This window comes from Canis aureus, chromosome 27 (genome assembly GCF_053574225.1).
Source record: "Canis aureus isolate CA01 chromosome 27, VMU_Caureus_v.1.0, whole genome shotgun sequence".
Lineage (NCBI taxonomy): Eukaryota > Metazoa > Chordata > Mammalia > Carnivora > Canidae > Canis > Canis aureus.
In genome coordinates this window covers 20,902,499-20,920,483 of record NC_135637.1, presented here as the reverse complement: position 1 = coordinate 20,920,483, position 17,985 = coordinate 20,902,499, and the positions used below count along the sequence as shown (strand labels likewise).

The 17,985-nt window shown below is 48.2% G+C and overlaps 1 protein-coding gene across 7 annotated transcripts in view; it reads left to right on the top strand.

Moving 5' to 3' along the window:
- FAM222A (family with sequence similarity 222 member A) overlaps positions 1 to 17,985 on the top strand; it is a 56,347-nt gene that overhangs the window by 31,973 nt on the left and 6,389 nt on the right. The window lies entirely within an intron of this gene.

Genomic DNA, 17,985 nt, shown 5'->3' with positions numbered 1-17,985 from the left:
AGTCATTAGGGCAATGCTGTTTTAATTGTTAGTTATAATACATTAAATATATTAACTATATTGAAATAGAATTCACATACCATAAAACCCACCCATGTGAAGTGTACAATTAATGGTGTTTAGTATATTTACAGAATTTTGCAACCATCACCACAGTCAATTTTATAACGTTTTTATCGCCTCAGGAAGAAACCCCTTACTGATCAGCAGTCAATCCCTGACCCCCTACTCTCCCTTCTTTATAGATTCCTATTTTGGACTTTAAAGGAAAGAAACCCGACAGTATGTGGCCTTTTGCGACTGGCTTTAAAAAAAAAAAAAAAAGATTTATTTATTTGACAGAACACACACACACTAGAGCACAAGTAGGGGGAGGAGCAGAGGGGGAAGGAGAAGCAGGCTCCCTGCTGAGCAGGAGCCCAAAGTAATGGGGGGACTCTAGCCCAGGACCCTGGGATCATGACCTAAACTGAAAGTAGCCTCTTAACCAACTGAGCCACCCAGGCACCCCTTGTGACTGACTTCTTTGACTTACCGCGTTTTCAAGGTTTATTCGTATCGTAGCACACACATAACACCTTTTAATATTTGGTGGTGCTTTCTTGTTCCTGGTTGTGTCCCCACCCTTCCCCTACAACTTCCCTGGCTATTAAAATTTTCTGTATCAACTATAGAATCAACGCATCTGAATAAGAGCAAAAATCCTGTTTTTTTCCTGGGGTTGCATGAAATTTGTAATTCAGGAAGAAATTTTTTTATGTTGATGGCCTCCAGGACCATGAGAAACCCTTGGCTTGTTCAGATATTTTTGTGTCCCTGGGAATGTTTTAATATTCACTTCATCTAGATCTTGCACATTTTAAGTTTAATTCTAGATAGTTACCCTTTTTTTGGCTCGTCTTTTCTTTCTGAAATGGCGGTTATTTCTATAAAAGCTATTAACTCCTGCCCCGTCTGAATTCTTTTATTGTTTGTAATGGTTTTTCCATTTGGTCTCTTAGATTTTCCAGTTACTCTATCACATGCAAATCGTAATCTTACCTCCTACTTTGGAAGTTTTATACCTTAATTTCTTTGTCTTATTTCATAGTATAATGGACACTCTTGCTTCATTCCTGACTTTAATGAGAAGCTTTTGGAATGTCCCCATCATGCAAAATGCTGGTTTCAGGGGCAGATGTTTTATCAGGTTAAATAAGTGTCCATGTATTCCTGTTTTAATTATTTATTTATTTATTTATTTATTTATTTATTTATTTATTTATTTATGATAGTCACAGAGAGAGAGAGAGAGGCAGAGACACAGGCAGAGGGAGAAGCAGGCTCCATGCACTGGGAGCCCGATGTGGGATTCGATCCCGGGTCTCCAGGATCGCGCCCTGGGCCAAAGGCAGGCGCCAAACCGCTGCGCCACCCAGGGATCCCCATGTATTCCGGTTTTATTAAGAATTTTAAAAAATCAAGAAGTTGAGGTTTACCAAATGCCTTTTCAGTATATATGAAGACGATCTTATTTTTTTCCTTTGATCTTTTAATAGGAATGTTGATAGAGGTCCCTTAACATTGAACTATCTTTGCATTCCTTGTTGAGTCTCACTTGGTCATGGTGCATATTTCAATATATTGCTGGATTGAGGCTTCTGGGTGCCTCAGTTGGTTAAGCGTGTGTGCCTTTGGCTCAGGTGATGATCCTAGGGCCTTGGGATCAAGTCCTGCATCAGGCTCACCGCTCAGCAGGGAGTCTGCTTCTCCCTCTCTGCCTTTCCCCCTCCACTCGTGCTCTCGCTCACTTTCTCTCTTTCTCATATATAAAAATTTTATTTATATATGTGTATATATGTACATACATATATATGTACATATATACATATATTTTAAATTCTATCTACTGCTGGATTGGCTTGGTTACTTAAGAGTTTTGCTGCAATTTCATCTGTGAGATTAGTCTTCAGTCTTTTGGAACAATTTTTGTTGGGTTTCATGATCAGTGTTGTTTGCCTCATAAAGAAAATGGAGGCTTCCCTCCTTTCTCTATACTCTGTGACAGTTTAAGTAGAAATGGATTATCTGATCCTCCATGAAACAGTCTGGGCCAGTGCCTTTCTTTAGGGTGGGGGAGTACTTCTTTGATTCTTCTGTAATAATTGATCTGTTATAATTGTTCTATTGCCCCTTGAATGAGTTTGGTAAATTATATCTAGAAAAGTATTTATTTTATCCAGTTGTAAAATTTACTTGCATGAGGTTGAACAAATTAATTTACAGTTCTTTTAAAGAAGAATTTCATCTTTATATTTCTAGTATATTTTGTGCTTCTCTCCCCCACCCCACCCTGTTTTTCTTGATTGGGTAAGTTAGTTAAGAGGTTACCAACCTCCCATTCCCCCAAGATACATCTTTGGGATTTATTTATTAGTAATTACCCTTTTCTAGCTTATAATTCATTAATTTATGCTGTTTTTTAAAGGTGACCCTCTTTTTTTTTTTTAAGATTTTATTTATTTATTCATGAAAGACACAGAGAGAGAGAGAGAGAGAGAGAGAGAGAGAGGCAGAGACACAGGCAGAGGGAGAAGCAGGCTCCATGCAGGGAGCCTGATGTGGGACTCGATCCTGGGTCTCCAGGCTTACGCCCTGGGCTGAAGACGGTGCTAAACCGCTGAGCCACCCGGGCTGCCCGATTTATGCTTTTATTTTTATTAAAATATTCTTTGTATTCATTTCTTTAAAAATCTGAGTTAGGGGCTTAACCCTATACTGATTAACAAGGGAAAAAAGGAAATATTAAGACTATGAATTCTCTGAGCACTACTTTAGCTGTATCCTATAGGTCCTAATAGAAGATATTTTTATTATTTTTTAAATCTCTTGGAATGTGGTTTTGATTTCTTCTTTGACCTAAGGCTCATTTGAGTTCCATCTATTCACTCAGGTAGTAGGTGCTTCTGCAATTAATTATTTCTAGTTATAATGCATTATGATCAGAGAATTGTTGTGCATGATTGCTACTCTTTTGGACTTGAATTTTCCTTTGTGATGTAATCAGTTTTTGTGAGTTTTCAGACTTTTCAGATGAGACCTGAAAAGAAATGTGGCTGTTTGGGGGATTCAGAGTTTGGTGTATACGAATTATGTCTCCCCCATTAATTATGTTAGTTATGTCTTCCTTATCCTTGCTTACCTGTCATGGATGGAGAAATGAATTAGACACCTACTACTCACATGTTCCAGGCTCTTTCTTCTTGCAGCGCCTAGAGCTGTGGCCTTATGCACGGTGATGCAATGTCATTTAACACAGAGATATTAATATCTTAAATCTTTGTAGTGAATTGCACTTTCTTTGCCATATTTAATACTTTTGAACCTGGGTTCAGTTTTATCTAAGATGGTAGGTAATCTCTGCTTTTTTAATTCACATTTTCCTTGAAACTTTACCAGTCCTTTCATTTCAGCCTTTCTGAATTACTTAGATGTGACTCATATACAGTAGAGTTGAATTAAGCTTTGTGAAACAATCTGAATGACTTTTAAACAATTTTTTCTTTTTACATTTATTGATATGACAGGTGTCTGATCTATTTTGTGCTTTATTTTAATGCCTTGAAAAGTCTATCTTGGGATGCCTGGGTGGCTCCGTTGGCTAAGCGTCTGCCTTTGGCTCAGGTCATGATCCCAGGGTCCTGAGATGAAGCCCTGCATTGGGCTCCCTGCTTAGTGGGGAGTCTGCTTCTCTTGCTCACTCTCTGTCAAATAATTAAAATCTTAAAAAAATAAATAAAAAGGTCTGTGTGATCTGTGCTTGTGTACCTTTAATCATAAAGGAGGTCTTTTTTTTTAAGATTTTATTTATTTATTCATGAGAGAGAGAGAGAGAGAGGCAGAGACACAGGCAGAGGGAGAAGCAGGCTCCATGCAGGAAGCCTGACGTGGGACTTGATTCAGGGTCTCCAGGATCAGGCCCTGGACTGAAGGCAGATGCTAAACCTCTGAGCCACCCAGGGATCCCAAGGAGGTCATTTTTGTTCTAGTGTGACTTTAAAGAATACCTGATCTCTATTTCTTTGGAACAGTATCTATTACTGTCCCTAGAATGAACAAAATGATGAAATCAATGTATTTCCTTTTTCTCTCTACATTTTCTTAGAATTATCTCCTTCCTATTAAGCCTCGATTACTTTTTTTTTTCTTAAGGTTTTATTTATTTATTCATGAGAGACACAGAGAGAGGCAGAGACACAGGCAGAGAGAAGAGAAGCAGGCTTCTAGGCAGGAGCCCGATGCAGGACTCGATCCCGGAATTCCAAAGGCAAAGGCAGATGCTCAACCACTGAGCCACCCAGGCATCCCTAAGCCTCCATTACTTGACATCAGTTTTAAGATTTATTTATTAGAGAGAGAGAGAGAGAGCACAAATGGGAGGGGCAGAGGGGGAGAGAAAGAATCTCAAGCAGATGCTACACTGAGCACTGAGCCTGATGATGGACGTGGACCTTAATGTGGAGCTTGATCTCATAGACCCTGAGATGAAAACCTGAGCTGAAACCAAGAGAACACTTAACTGCCTGTGCCACGCAGGTGTCCCTACCTGACATCAGTTTTAAATGATATCTTTTGGGGCATCTGGCTGGCTCAGTCAGTAGAGCATGCTACTCGTGAACTCAGAGTTGTGAGTTCAAGCCCCACGTTGGGTGTAGAGATTACAAAAAAAAATTTTTTTTAATTCTCTTTTTTAAAAAGATTATTAAAAAATAATAACAGGGCAGCCCCAGTGGCTCAGCGGTTTAGTGCTGCCTTCAGCCTAGAGCATGATCCTGGAGACCTGGGATCAAGTCCCATGTCAGGCTCCCTGCATGGAGCCTGTTTCTCCCTCTGCCTGTGTCTCTGCCTCTCTCTCTCTCTCTCTGTGTCTCTCATGAATGAATAAATAAATAAAATTAAAAAAAATAACAATAAACTTTAAAAATATATCTTTTGATCACAACTATTAAATACGAGGATATCTGTGTACTTCTACTGCCATCCTTCTCTTTCCCCTTCCCTCTTCTGTTATTAGTGATACCCTTACTCTGTTCCCAGGAGTTGTAATGTTGGTTAGATGATTACAGTAATTTCTCTGTCTCCTAGAGAAATAGGGTCAGTGCTCACCACCAGTTCTTGTGCCTTCTTTTCCCATGATCCAAAGTTGGTCCACTGGCATATGGCTTAAGGCCTCAAGTGAACAGCACTCCAGGAGTTCCCACAAGTTCAGAAAGTCACTTTGTTTCCTTGAGAATCTTTGCAGACCATGTTCTGTTCTCTAATGTTGACTGTTGCCATGGAGAAGTTAAAGCCTGATTTTTCCTTCTTTATATTTCACTTTGACCTTTCCATGTCTCTCATGTTATTACTTTACTAGCATGTGTCCTGGGGTTGGCCATTCAGAGTCTCTTTTCCCTGGAACACAGTACCATGCCCTTTTGACAGGCAGATCCAAGGCTTGTATTATTTTAATTTCCTTCTTTGGGGACTCTAGTTTAAGTACAGATTGGCTGTCTTTTGCCTGTCTTCCCTGTGTACCCCTTTCACTTTGCTCTTTTTTTGCACCTTTTGTTTTTCTTGTACATTCTATTTTCCCCTTTTGCTTTTATGAGTTTTTTCCTTCTACTCTTGTATATCTGCTTTGTGGTGGTTTTTTTTTTTTTTTTTATAGAAACAATTGTAAAGTTTTTTTCTTTCACAATGAAATTATCTGGCTATAATTTTCATCTCATCTGTGGCTACATTTTTCTGATGGGAAGTGGATTGTAGTTTGGTTTTTTGTTTTTGCTTTTCCAGCCATTACTTAGAATTTGCCTTCTTTCTCATTTTCCTTTCAATTAAGTACCATGCTAGTTCAATTTTATTACTCACCTCTGGAGGAGATGAGTTTTTCTCAGCCCAGCTGTTTCCCTCCAGTTGCCTCAGAGACAAACTGGTTCCTACAAGTATGGCTTATTTGGGGGATTTCTTATTTAGCCCTACCTTCTTTGCTTTTCAGAACCAAGTGGGCATAGGGAAGGTCTATAACCAGCTGATACATCCCTGGTTTTACTGTAGCAAAGGGGGTTTAGATTTTGTTTAAATTTATACAAATCTAAAAGGGATATCTATAACACTTAGGAAGTGTATGCAGCTGGCTCTTTCTGAAATGTACAGCTAGGCACCCTCTTTATGCTTCCTCCCTCAGCTCCATTTGATCTCTGTTGCTTTGGACACCCTGTATATGTATGGTTGTTTATGGGTTTAGCACTCTCCTAGTTTTGCCAAAAAATGGAAGAACTAGTGTTTTTGTTGCATGTTGCTTTTGGGGCATTTGTAGGAAAAGAAGGTATTATATCCACATTCCTCAAAATTGAAGTCTTCTATTGGTGTTCTTTCAGAGATAGGGGTATAGAAAAATATTTGTCTACCTTATCAAAAACAGAACAATGTCAGATGATTTGGTTGGGGGCGGGGCTTTGGTTTCAAGGAATATTATTTTTCATGCATAGTCCCCTTCATTCCTTTATATAACCTTCAGGAAGAACATGTTCTCTTTTGTTAAATTAAGTACTTCACTGAATAGATTGTCTATGGTCCCCAATTCAGAAAGCATGAGAATTTAAAATGAAAAATAACTCTCCTTCCCAGAGGAAATCAGTGTTAGCAGTTTCTTAAATACCCTCCTGAAAAAAACACACATGCAGGAGGAACAATAAATACCTTTTGTGGGATGGCTGGATGGCTCAGTGGTTGAGCATGTCTGCCTTTGGCCTGGGTCATGATCCTGGGGTCCTGGGATCGAGTCCCATATTGGGCTCCCTGCAGGCAGTCTGCTTCTCCCTCTGCTGTGTCTCTCTCTGTGCCTCTCATGAATGAATGAATGAATGAATGAATAAATAAATAAATAAAATTTTTTAAAAATAAATACCTTTTGTATAAACATTCACACACACACCCTTCAGTTCCTTGCCTTTTTTAATTACCAATATATCCATCTCACCCTCATTCTTTTTAACAGTTGCATTGTATTCCATTACATGGATAAAGAATAACGTTTTAAACCATCCTTCTGTTGATAGACATTTAAGTTGTTTCTAGTCTCTTCCTATTCCGAACAGTGCTGTAATAAATCTTTGTACATGTATGTATATTTGTGCAAAAAACATTATTCCATGGACTTACTGGCTCAAAGGATCTGTGTGTTTTAACCTTTAATTGCTCCTATGCTGCTGGTTGGAGGCAGAGGCTGGGCATGATGACCGACCTGGACTAGTCCTTCCTTTCTGCTGCTAGGCTTGATCTAGACAGTGTGGGGGACCACCAAGGACGTCCTGCATCTCCAGCTCACTCAGGCCCTTTGACATCTTTGCACTTATTGGAAAAGATAGTGACTCTGCCTGTAATTGAAGAGCACAGGAAAGAGGGAGGCAGGAAGGGAGATAAGCAAATTGAATTGGGTGCCCTGCTGCTGGCCCAGGCCTGGACATTGGCAGAGAAGGCTCCTGCCCTTTCCTCCTGGGCATGACTCTGGGGCAGTCCCGCCCTCTTGTGCCTGTGGCCTTCAGGCATAACTGAGACAGGAAGGGCTCTCCCTGAGCTTTGCCACCAGACCATAGGCTGCACTGCATTTCTTACCACAGGAGAGAGGTCTCAATTGGGCCATGTGTATCGTGATTTGGACAAGTTGGGCAGCTTCTTAGGGCCAGTGTTCTCCCTTCTATAAAGCAAGGGATAGGGTCAGGTGGACCAAAGAAGCCATCCAGCTCTGACCACCTATGACAGTAATGTCAAAAGCCTGGTCGAGGAAAGACGTGGCTTAGTCTGAGATCCCCTCCCTCCATTCCTATAAAGTGGGATCAGAGCAGCCTGATGACACAGGGCTATACAAGGCATAGCAGCCCCATGTGCCCAGAACATGTCCAGCAAACCAGAAAAGGCTACAATTTACCTCTCTGGGATCTGAGGTCAGGCAGATAGAGGCGCCAGGAGTATGAGTGGTCCTATGTCCAGAAGCCTGGGCAGCTGACTGTTGTAGCCTATTCCTGGTGGCTAGAGAAAGTGACTTGGAGAGAAAAACGATTTAAAAAGGTGTGTGTGCGTGTATGGGGGGAGTCCATTTCCCCTCCCCTACCTCAGGCCTAAGATCTTGGACTACTCCCAGCTGACCAGAGTCCCAGGGTCCCAAACAGGACCTGCCCACACCTGGGACAGAAGCCTGTTTTTCTCAGCTGCTCAGGACCTTCCCTCCTAATAAATATTTGACTTTCTCATCATGGTGTTGATATATAAACTCTGAGTCCATGCTGCTCTAAGTGTAGACTATGCAGAGAGCCCCAGAGAGGCACCAAGGGGACTTGGGGAGAGGCATTTGGGGATCTGCCATCCAGGAAGGGAAGAGCTGAGGCAGCCACCCCAGGAGACTGCGTGTGAGCTGCCACCCTTGCTCTGCCAGGCCTTGGGTAAGTGGCACAGCCTCTCTCTGCCTCAGACTGCTCTTCTGTAGCTGAGAGTAGCATGCCCACCCTCCCTTCCTGCCCATGAGCCTCCAGGGCACAGGCTTTGAGATGGAGATGGTCTGGGGGTCAAATCTGGCTGTGCCCTAAATGGGGCGTGCACGTGCATGTGTGTGGTCTTGCACACGTGAGTGACTGGCCCTCCCTCTCTGGGCCTGTTAACTCCACTGTGATGTGAGAATAAGTACAAGAGAGAACCCCCCAAGGCCTGGGAGCAGACTCACACACTTTATCTGCCCCACGTCCCACTGAGGGAGGGAACCCCCCCTTCCCATACTCACAAAGGGACCAAAGGTTCCCGCCCATCCTCCCATCTTTAGGGGAGGAAGGGCTTGCTAACCCGGGAGGAGCAGGGGGAGGCTCTTCTCCCCAATTCCCACCCCTCACTCACCAACCTTGACCCCAAAAGGCTGGAGCCACAGCCCCACGAGCATTCCTGCAGGTGCAGCTGCTTCCACTGACACTAATAAAATACGGAAGAAACAAAGCAATTTAAAATTCCAATAAAATTAAAAACAAACCTCTGGTAGCAGATTCAATTACATAGCTGTTGCTGAGTGCAGCCTGGGGACAGAAGGAAGGTCCAGTGCCACCCCCGCCACAGGAACAGCAGCTCAGAGATGAAGGGCTGGGAGAGAGCCAGCTGGAGTTGGCCCCCTTTTATGATTTAACAAATAAAAATCAGCTCTTAAACTAGGAAGGAAGGCAACTTCCTCTCTACAGGGCAATCCACAACAAACCAACCTGAGGGTTGCTAAAATCAGAGCAAGACAAAGATCCAAGTCACTGCTTATCCACACTGTGCAGAGGTCCTGGCCACCTCAGTGAGACAGAGAAAATACATAATGAGTTGTAAGGATTAGAAAGAAGTAAAACTAGCTGCATAGAAACTCCAGCAAAAGAATTCACCAAGCCCGCAGACATAAGGCCAACATACAAACACAGTCGTGTTCCCCTACAACGGGAGTTGGCACACATTTCCTGTAACATTCCTGATATTTTCACCCCTGTAGGCCATACAGTCTCTATGGTAACTTATTCCACTCTGCCGGGTGGTAGCGCGAAAACAGCCACAGACACTCAGAATCGGCATGGCTGTGTTCCAATAAAACTTTATTTACAAAAGCAGGCAGCAGGCCAGGCTTGGCCTGTATGTTGTGGTTTTCTGGCTCCTACTCTACACCAACTACAAAAGGCTGGCAATTGCATTTTTAAAAAAGATACTATTACCTTTTTTTTTTTTTTTATGGAAACAGCATTACGTGTATGGTAACACGTACCACGCTCTCCAGCCATTCAAAGCGTACTAGTGAATACTCTGTAGTGTGAATTCTCAGGGTTGTGCAGTCATCACCATTAAACTTCAGAACATTTCCTCCGCCCCAAACAGAAACCTCACACCCATTAACTATGAGTCCCCGTTTCTTCTGGCCTCCTCACTGCCTGACCACTAAACTTGCCAAGTCTCTCTCTCTCTGCATTTGCGTCTCTTGGACAGTTTGTATAAATGGAATCCTACGACGTGTGGCCCTTTGTGTCTGGCTGTTTTCACTTCCCGTGTTTTCAGGGTTCATCCACCAAGTAGCTTGTATCCATACTTCATTCCTCATCATCACTGAATAATCTCCCCTTGCATGGACTACATCATGTTTTATTTACCACATATCAGCTGACAAACGTTTGGGCTGTTCCGCCTTTGGGGCGATTGTAAGGCTGCTGTGCATGTTTGAGTATACGTTTTTGCAGGAAAAAAAAAAAGTTTTTGCAGGGACCTAGGTTTCCATTTCTCTTGTGGGTAAACCAAGCATGGTATTCTTTGGGCACATGGCAGCTCTCTGTTTGACTTTTTGAGGAACTGCCAAACAGCTTCCGAAGCAGCTATGCTGTTATATGTGCCCACCAGCAGCGTATGCAGTTCTGGCTTCTCCACGTCTTCACCAAAACTTACCACCTGGCTTTCTGATTCTAGCTGTCCTACTAGGTGTGAAGTGGTATCTCACTGTGGTTTTGATTTGTGGCAGGGGTGTTTTGATTATTGACTCAACCTCTTTATTGGTTACAGGTCTGTTCGGATTTTCCACTTCTTCATAAGTCAGGTAGTTTGTGTCTTTCTAGGAATTGTCCATTTTATCCAAGTTGTGGTATTATTACATTAAGGAACTAAAATAAATTGGTAAAAGAGGTAAATGACCTTTGTGGAGAAAACTTTACTCAGTGATTTTTTTTTTAAAGACCTAAATAAACATAGATATATATCCTGCACATGGACAGAGATTCAGTAGGGGGAAAAATCAATCCAGTCCTTATATCCTGACCATGTGTGTGTAACTTGAAAAGCTGACTTTGAAGTTGATAAGAACAAAAGGCCAAGAATGGGCAAGGTACTTCTGACAAAGAAGTATAAGGGTAGGGGACCAGGCTAGTACTGCCCTGGCTTACGGCTGAGGTGGTGGGATGAGTACAGAGACAGAGGGAGCCAAGGCATGGACCAGTGTGCAATGTGAGCTCAGTCTGGGACAGAGCAGTTCTCTCAGACCTGTGGGGATGGACATGTACTGCTGGAACCTCTGGTTAGCCACATGGAATGAATGACACTGGAGCCCTACCTCACACCACACACAACAAGAAATTCCAGACAGACTAAAAATCTGGTACCCTGCAACGAAAAACCATTATCATTCTTTGAAGCAAATTATGAGGAATATCCACCAGGAAGGATTTGCAAACGGAAAGGGGGAAGGAAAAAAAAAAAAAAAAAGAAAACTCAAAGGAAACAAATTGGAACGCATTAAAATTAAAAACTGCAGCTTGGCAAAATGCTCCATAAAAAAAAGTCAGAACTAGCCAAAAATTGAGAGAGTATGTCTGCAGCACGCTTGTAATGGACCAGCATCCAGTACAGAGCCAGGGAGGTGGCTGCAGAGAAAGAGAGAGAGACACAGAGAGAGAGAGAGAGAGAGAGAGAGAGAGAACACGCACATTAAGTGAGCATATGCGCACAATGGGGAGGGGTGGGATGTGGGAGGGGGCAGGGCACACGGGGAGGAAAGAGCAGGTGAGTCAGACCAACACGGTGGTGGATGGAGACAGACGGGTATGTGCACGGCGCAAAGGAGGGATGAGGCAGCAGTTCCAAAGGGCAGCGGGCAGGCGGTGCAGCAGGCTGGGCATGGGGAGACGGTGAGGAGCAGGCTCTCAGAGGCCTGTCAGGGAGCAGGTAAGGGAAAGAGAGAGCAGGTGAGACGCAGATGAGACACAGGTGAGCGATAGGAAGGTCAGGCTGCAGAGGGATTGAAGTGCCCCCAGCCCTGCCTGCAGGGACCCCTTGGGCACTCCGGGGCCTGGAAGGCATGTGTGGATACACACGTGTGCCTGTGAGCACCTGCTGGTCTTCGTATACAGGATGGCCCTGAATATCTGGGCACATGTGGCTTCACGCTGCGCCCCTAGCATCTGCGCCCGTGTACGCTTGAGCCTGCATACACATGTACACACAGGGCTGGAGAACGTGAGGATCCTTTCTGCAGTGCCCAGGCATAACCACTACCCTGCACTGCCTCGTCTGGTCCAGAAAGAGCTGGGAGGAGGGGGCCAGCCTTTTCTGAGCAACTGTGATGTACCAAGATTTCTGACACGCATTCTCTCACTTAATCTCCACTCTATACTCTGAGGGCAAATGGAGGGCAGAGAGCTGCGGTCACCTCCCTGAGGTCACCCCCGCTGGTCACTAGGGCGCCTGGATTCACAGCCCGGTCAGTGGGCTGGGCGCAGGTCAGGGTTGTTGGCAGCCACCCTCGTCCCTCCGCACATCCCTCCCAGTGGAGGCCAGAGGACAGCTGCATCTGCCCTGGCCCAGCCGCCTTCCCCCACCCCCTTCCTGGGCGGCCTCATTAGGGATTCTGCTGGTGCCACCAGCTAATTAGTGTCACGTTAATTGAGCATTCAGGAGGCTGCCACCTCCAAGGGCAGAGTGTCGGCAGCAAAGGGGAATGCAGATGCGGACTGCTCCTCCCTGTGGGCTTGGGCCAGGTCCTGTGCTCAGGGACCCCTTATCCCCTGGAGCAGCCAGGGACACCCCTCCCCCATTCAGCAGCGTCATACCCCTGTGGCTTCCCCAGCCTGAAGGGAAGAGGCAACAGGCAAAATCTGCAGCCGCATAAGAAATGATATCTGCTGAACACCTACTGTGTGCCTGGCACACCTTGAGTCCTGCCACTCCTGTGGGAAAGCTACAGTTAGCTCTGTCCTAGAGTCAGAAAAATCCAGGGCTCACCGAGGGAACAGCTTCTGTAGACCAGTGTCCAGTGGCATTCAGCTGGGCAGCAGTGGGAGAAGCCCAGAGCGTGGGAGCAGGAATTCCGGGCTGGCATCTTCCCCCACCATGCCCTCCTCCACCTGCCCCTTGGTGAGCGAGTACCACAGGCCTTCCAGGGCAGAGTATCACACGGACTTCAGCCACCTGTGATTTGTGACCTCTTCATCCCCTTAAAGATGAGAAACTGAGGGTCAGTTTAAGTGGCCTGGCCAAGGTCACCCACCGCATGTGGCAACGCTGCGCATCAGTCTGCCCTGGCCACCTCCAGCCAGAGTCCGAGCTTTGCACCTGCGCTGTCTCTCCAGCAGAGCCCCTGCCCCTCCACCCACACTTCTCCCCTCCTGTTGGGGTGCCGCCGGCTGCCACCGAGTCCCGCTCTCCTGTCTCCCTGCAGCAACACTAAATCCCACTCAAAGGGCTGCTTTTAATTGGCTTAATATACTCGTTAATAACCACGTCTCTGTAACGCACCTGTAAAAAGCCCATAACATTAACGTAATGGCAGTGACAGCTCATCTGCGCTTCCAGCCAGGCTTTTAAATTTCCCGACAGGACTTTAATGGGGACTACAGGGCAGGGACAGCCCAGTTCACAGGGCAGGTGCTGCGGTTTCTGCTGCTCGGGAGTCCAGGTTCTGTCTGCTGCCGCCCCCCGCAGCCTCCTGGAGGCCTCAGAACAGGGATTCACTGGACTCTGCAGCACTTTCCAAGCACCTGCTGTGGTTCCAGAATTTTCCAGGGGTCAGGGATGAGAAAGCAAGGCTTGCCCTTGGTCTATAGACCAGAAGAGAAGTCAACGGACAGTTACAGCCTGGGAGCCTCAGGCGGAAGAAGGGGAGTTTTACATCCCCACTAAGATGTGGAGCATCAGAGCCAGCAGCCCGGGGTGGCTCTGAGCAACACTTCTTACTCCGTTCTCCCAGCGTGTCATTCAAGCACCTTCTGTGTACCAGGCACTGTATGGACAGTTCCACCCAACCTCAGAATCACCACTCTTTTTTTTTTTTTTTTTTAAGATTTTATTTATTTATTCATGAGAGAGAGAGAGAGGCAGAGACAGGCAGAAGGAGAAGCAGACTCCATGCAGGGAGCCCGACGTGGGACTCCATCCTGGGTCTCCAGGATCACACCCTGGGCTGAAGGCCGCACTAAACTGCTGAGCCACCCAGGCTGCCCAGAATCATCACTCTTGATCAGGAACTTGCGGGAGGAGGGTGGAAAAGGGAGCTGGAGACGGGGGATTTCCCACGAGGATGTGGGAGACAGATGGACACAGATCAATGAGTAGGGTGTCTGCCTGAGGTGAGCATAAGCAGGCATCATTCCAGCTGTGCTCTAAAGGACCAGTTTTTGGTTACCGAGGGGAAGCTTCTCAGTGTGAGACAACAGTCCGGAGCCATTGCATCCATGGTGCCCAGGGAATGGACGATGGGGCTCAGAACTTGGCTCATGGATCCTTTCTGTACCACGAGAGCTCTCAGACTGGTGGTGTGTGGTTTGCCCTGCTCAGTGTTTGAGCATAGCTTCAAGGGTGCACACCTCTGGGCAGGGCACAGCTCCCTGGCCCACTCCCAGCCCATCTGTCCTCCAGTTCTCAGCAAAAACATGCAGGGAATCACATATGCAATCCTCACTTGATACCCTGTTACCTGAATGTCTACCCCTCCCCTTCTGGAACCCAGGGCCACCTCCCAGGCTACCGTGAGGACGTCAGAAGGGCAGGGCTGTAAGGATTTGACATCGTGCCTGGCCCAGGGGACACCTTGTGTGTGTCCAGGGGCCTGTGGGGAAGGAGGGCTGCAGAGGGAGCCCTCACATGACCAAGACCTCAAATGCCATCCTGAGCGGTTCAGACTTCACACAAACAGGGGCTCAATGGAGTGTCTTACAGAGAGGCACCCTGAAAATAGGCCCCTTTTTGGTCTTCATAAAAACTCTCCAAGACCAGCATCAGTATCCCCATTTTACACACAAGAAAACTGAGGCTCACAGAGGGGTAGCGGCCCACCTGAAGCCACACAGCGTGTGGTAGAGCTGGGATTTGAGCTCAGCCCACATTTGCCCCCCTCACCATGATGCCTTCTCAGAAGGCTGCCAACCGCCCTCTGTGCTCTGCTCCGGGGCAGAGGCGGCCTGACGGTGGTGGTCGGGGCCCAGGCAAGGAGCCAGGGAGGCCTCCGGCTGCTCAAGGCCCAGGGAAGAGGAGGCGGCTTTGAAGCAGGCGGCATGACGCAGGCATCAAAGGCGGGGCCCGGGAGAAGGGAGAGCTGCGTGCCCGATCCCCAGCCTCCCCAGCCTCGCTCGACACACACGGTCACCGCCAGGCCCTGGCGACTGCAGAAAAGCACAGAGAAGAAACAGCGCACGCCCTCACCAGCCGGGCCCTGCTAGCACCGCAGGCTTTTTACTTCCAGCCTGGGTCTGAGCCCCTTCAAGAGGGAGGGAGGGAGACCGCGGGCTTGTGGGTACGGCCCCCCGTAACCTCTCTCTGTCCACGTACCTGTACTGTACACCTTTGCCCGCTTCGTCAGACTTCTGGAACCCAAATTTTAGTGCCCAGCGAAGTACATTTCTGCTGTGGATCTGCTGGGTGCTCTGTCTCGTGGGAACAGTCAGGTTGCTCCCGGGCCTTCTTCCTAAGACCCCTCATCCTGCCCGGTTTTCAACCCAGTAGCCAGAGGGGTCCCATCAAAACTCAGAGTAGGTCATGTCCCTCCCTAGGCCCCTGAGGAAAAGCCCAGGTCCTCACGGTGCCCCAGCCCTCCCCCCTCTTCTACAACCCTTCCCTGCTGACTCGGTTTCCCCAGACACACCTGGTCCCTTTCTGGGCCCTGCCGAGACCGCCGTTGCGTCAGATAGCCAGAAGGCTCTCTCCGCCACTTTGCAGCCTTTCCTCAAGGGCCACATTCTCAGAGACGCCACCTTCACACCAGGCACCCTCTGTCAGGTCCCTCCCCGCCCCCCACGCCCTGCTCTTTTGCTTATGGTGCTTGCATAACAAATTACTCCCAAATTCAGTGGCCTCCGACAGCCATCTGCTGTGCCCGGCCATACGGACAGGGCACAGTGCAGAGGGTGTCGGGAGCCTTCGCCAAGCGCTGGGGTATGGCTGCTGGGAGTGGGGCTGGGAAGGCCCAGGGGCTGGAATCTTCCAAAGGCTTGCCTCCTCACACATCAGGTGGTTGATGCCAGCAGCTGGTTCAAGCACCCACACATGGCCTCTCCATGGGGCCCGGGCTTCCCCGAGTACAGTGGCTGGGTTCCAGGGACGGACACCCGACAGACGGACAGACCCACCTGGGTCTCCATGCGAAGCCATGTTGCCTGTAACCACGCAGCCAGGACCAGGACAGCCCGTGGCACTACGTCTGCCACATCCCCCTCAGTAGAACGGAGCTGCTGTTCTTCCCTGTTTGTGCAAAGGAAAGTCCGCCTCCCCGGTCTGGCAGGAGTGCCGAAGAATTTGTGGGCAGGTTTTAAAACGACCACACCTACTCTGCCCTCGTTCCCAGGGCCTGTGGCTTCCTGACGTGCTATATATGACCGTCGCCCCTGCTAGACTGTCAGCTCCGTGAGGGCAGGGACTTCGGTTTGCTTTGACTGGGGCTGCTTCTCCGTGGCCCTGTGCGGAGCCTGCACAGCCAAGGGCCCGGGAAGACATCTGGATGCGAGGCTGGAGGGAGGCTTCTGGGAGCGGCTCTCCTGGGGCTGTCTCCTTGGCTTGGTTCCTCCAAGGACTAATTCTCCCAAGTGTGGCTGGCAGTGAACAGAGGCCCACAGCCGGGATGGGTCTGTTTGGACACAGCCTTGTTGTCCAGTAAGATGTTTCTGGAAACCTATTATGTGTCCTGCAGACGTCGGGGACACAGCAGTGAGTGGGCCAGCTCAGGGAGCCCAAGTCTGGGGGTGCAGAAGGACAAACCCAGGGCAATCAGAATCTGCTGCCGTGACCAAGTCCGGGTGCTTGCTGGAACCTCTGGTGGGGTCCCCTAGTCCAGCCAGGGGAATTGGGCAGGGAGGGAGTCACATCAAAGATAGGCCCTGGGTTTCCCCAACAGGCCCCCCGCTTCGCTGCCACACATCAGCTCTGTGAGCACTGCCGCCTATCCTCACCACTGCTTAGAGAGCCCTTCAGGAACAAGGCATAGAGTAGGAGCTGTAGACTCCTAGGGCCACAGTGACACGACACCCATGCCAGGTTTGAGACAAGGGACTCCAGCGACCTGCAGGGGCCGGTCCATGCCCCACACAGAGGCACTTGAATTCATAACACTGAAGATCCCTGAGCACATGCCCAGGCAAGACCTGCGCAGGGCAGCCAGCTGGCAGGCTCTAGGAGCAGGCCGAGGGTGGGAATGACAGCTGCCTGGCCTGCAGCCTCTGGCGGGTCACCTCCCACCTCTCTGAGCCTCCAGGCAGACTTTAAGGTCCCTCCTGGGGATGCAGGTGGTGAAGGGGACTTGGCAGGAAGCCAAAACAGGGCCACATCTCAGCTCCGCCCCCCAGCAGTTGCATGGTCTCACGAAGCTCTGAGTGCCCTTCCTCGTCTGTAGACCGGGGGCCTGGTCTAGGTGTCTACTGCAGTGTAACTGCTTGCTTCAAAACTTGGTGGCTTAAGACATCCACAGACACGTAGCATCTCTCACAGTTTCTGTGAGTCAGGGATTCAGGGTGGCTTAGTTCTGCTCTTTGCCTCCCGTGAAGCTGTAGTCAGGATGCCAGGGCTGCACTCATCTGAAGGCTTGACCGGGGCTGGAGGACCTGCTTCCAGAAGGCTGCCTCACACGGCTGCGGGTGGGAGACCCCATTTCTTTTCCTGTGGGCTTCTCCATGGGCTGTTCTGTATCCTCCTGTGGTGGCTGCTTCCCCCAGAGCAAGTGATCTGAGCGTGTGAGTGACGGGAAAACCCAGTGCCTCCATGACAGTCACACTGCTTCACCTCCACGGGACTTCATAGGCCACATGGGTCAGCCCTGCTTGGACTGGGAGGGGACTGCACACAGGCATGAGTACCAGGAGGTGAGGAGGATTGCAAAGGGGGTGTGGCAGACCTTGGAGGCTGCCTGCCAGATGCTTTAACTGGTCTACTTCCTCATCTGTAAAATGAGGGCCCCTGGCTCTCAGAGTGGTCAGGTGCTCCAAACAAGAGACGTCAAGA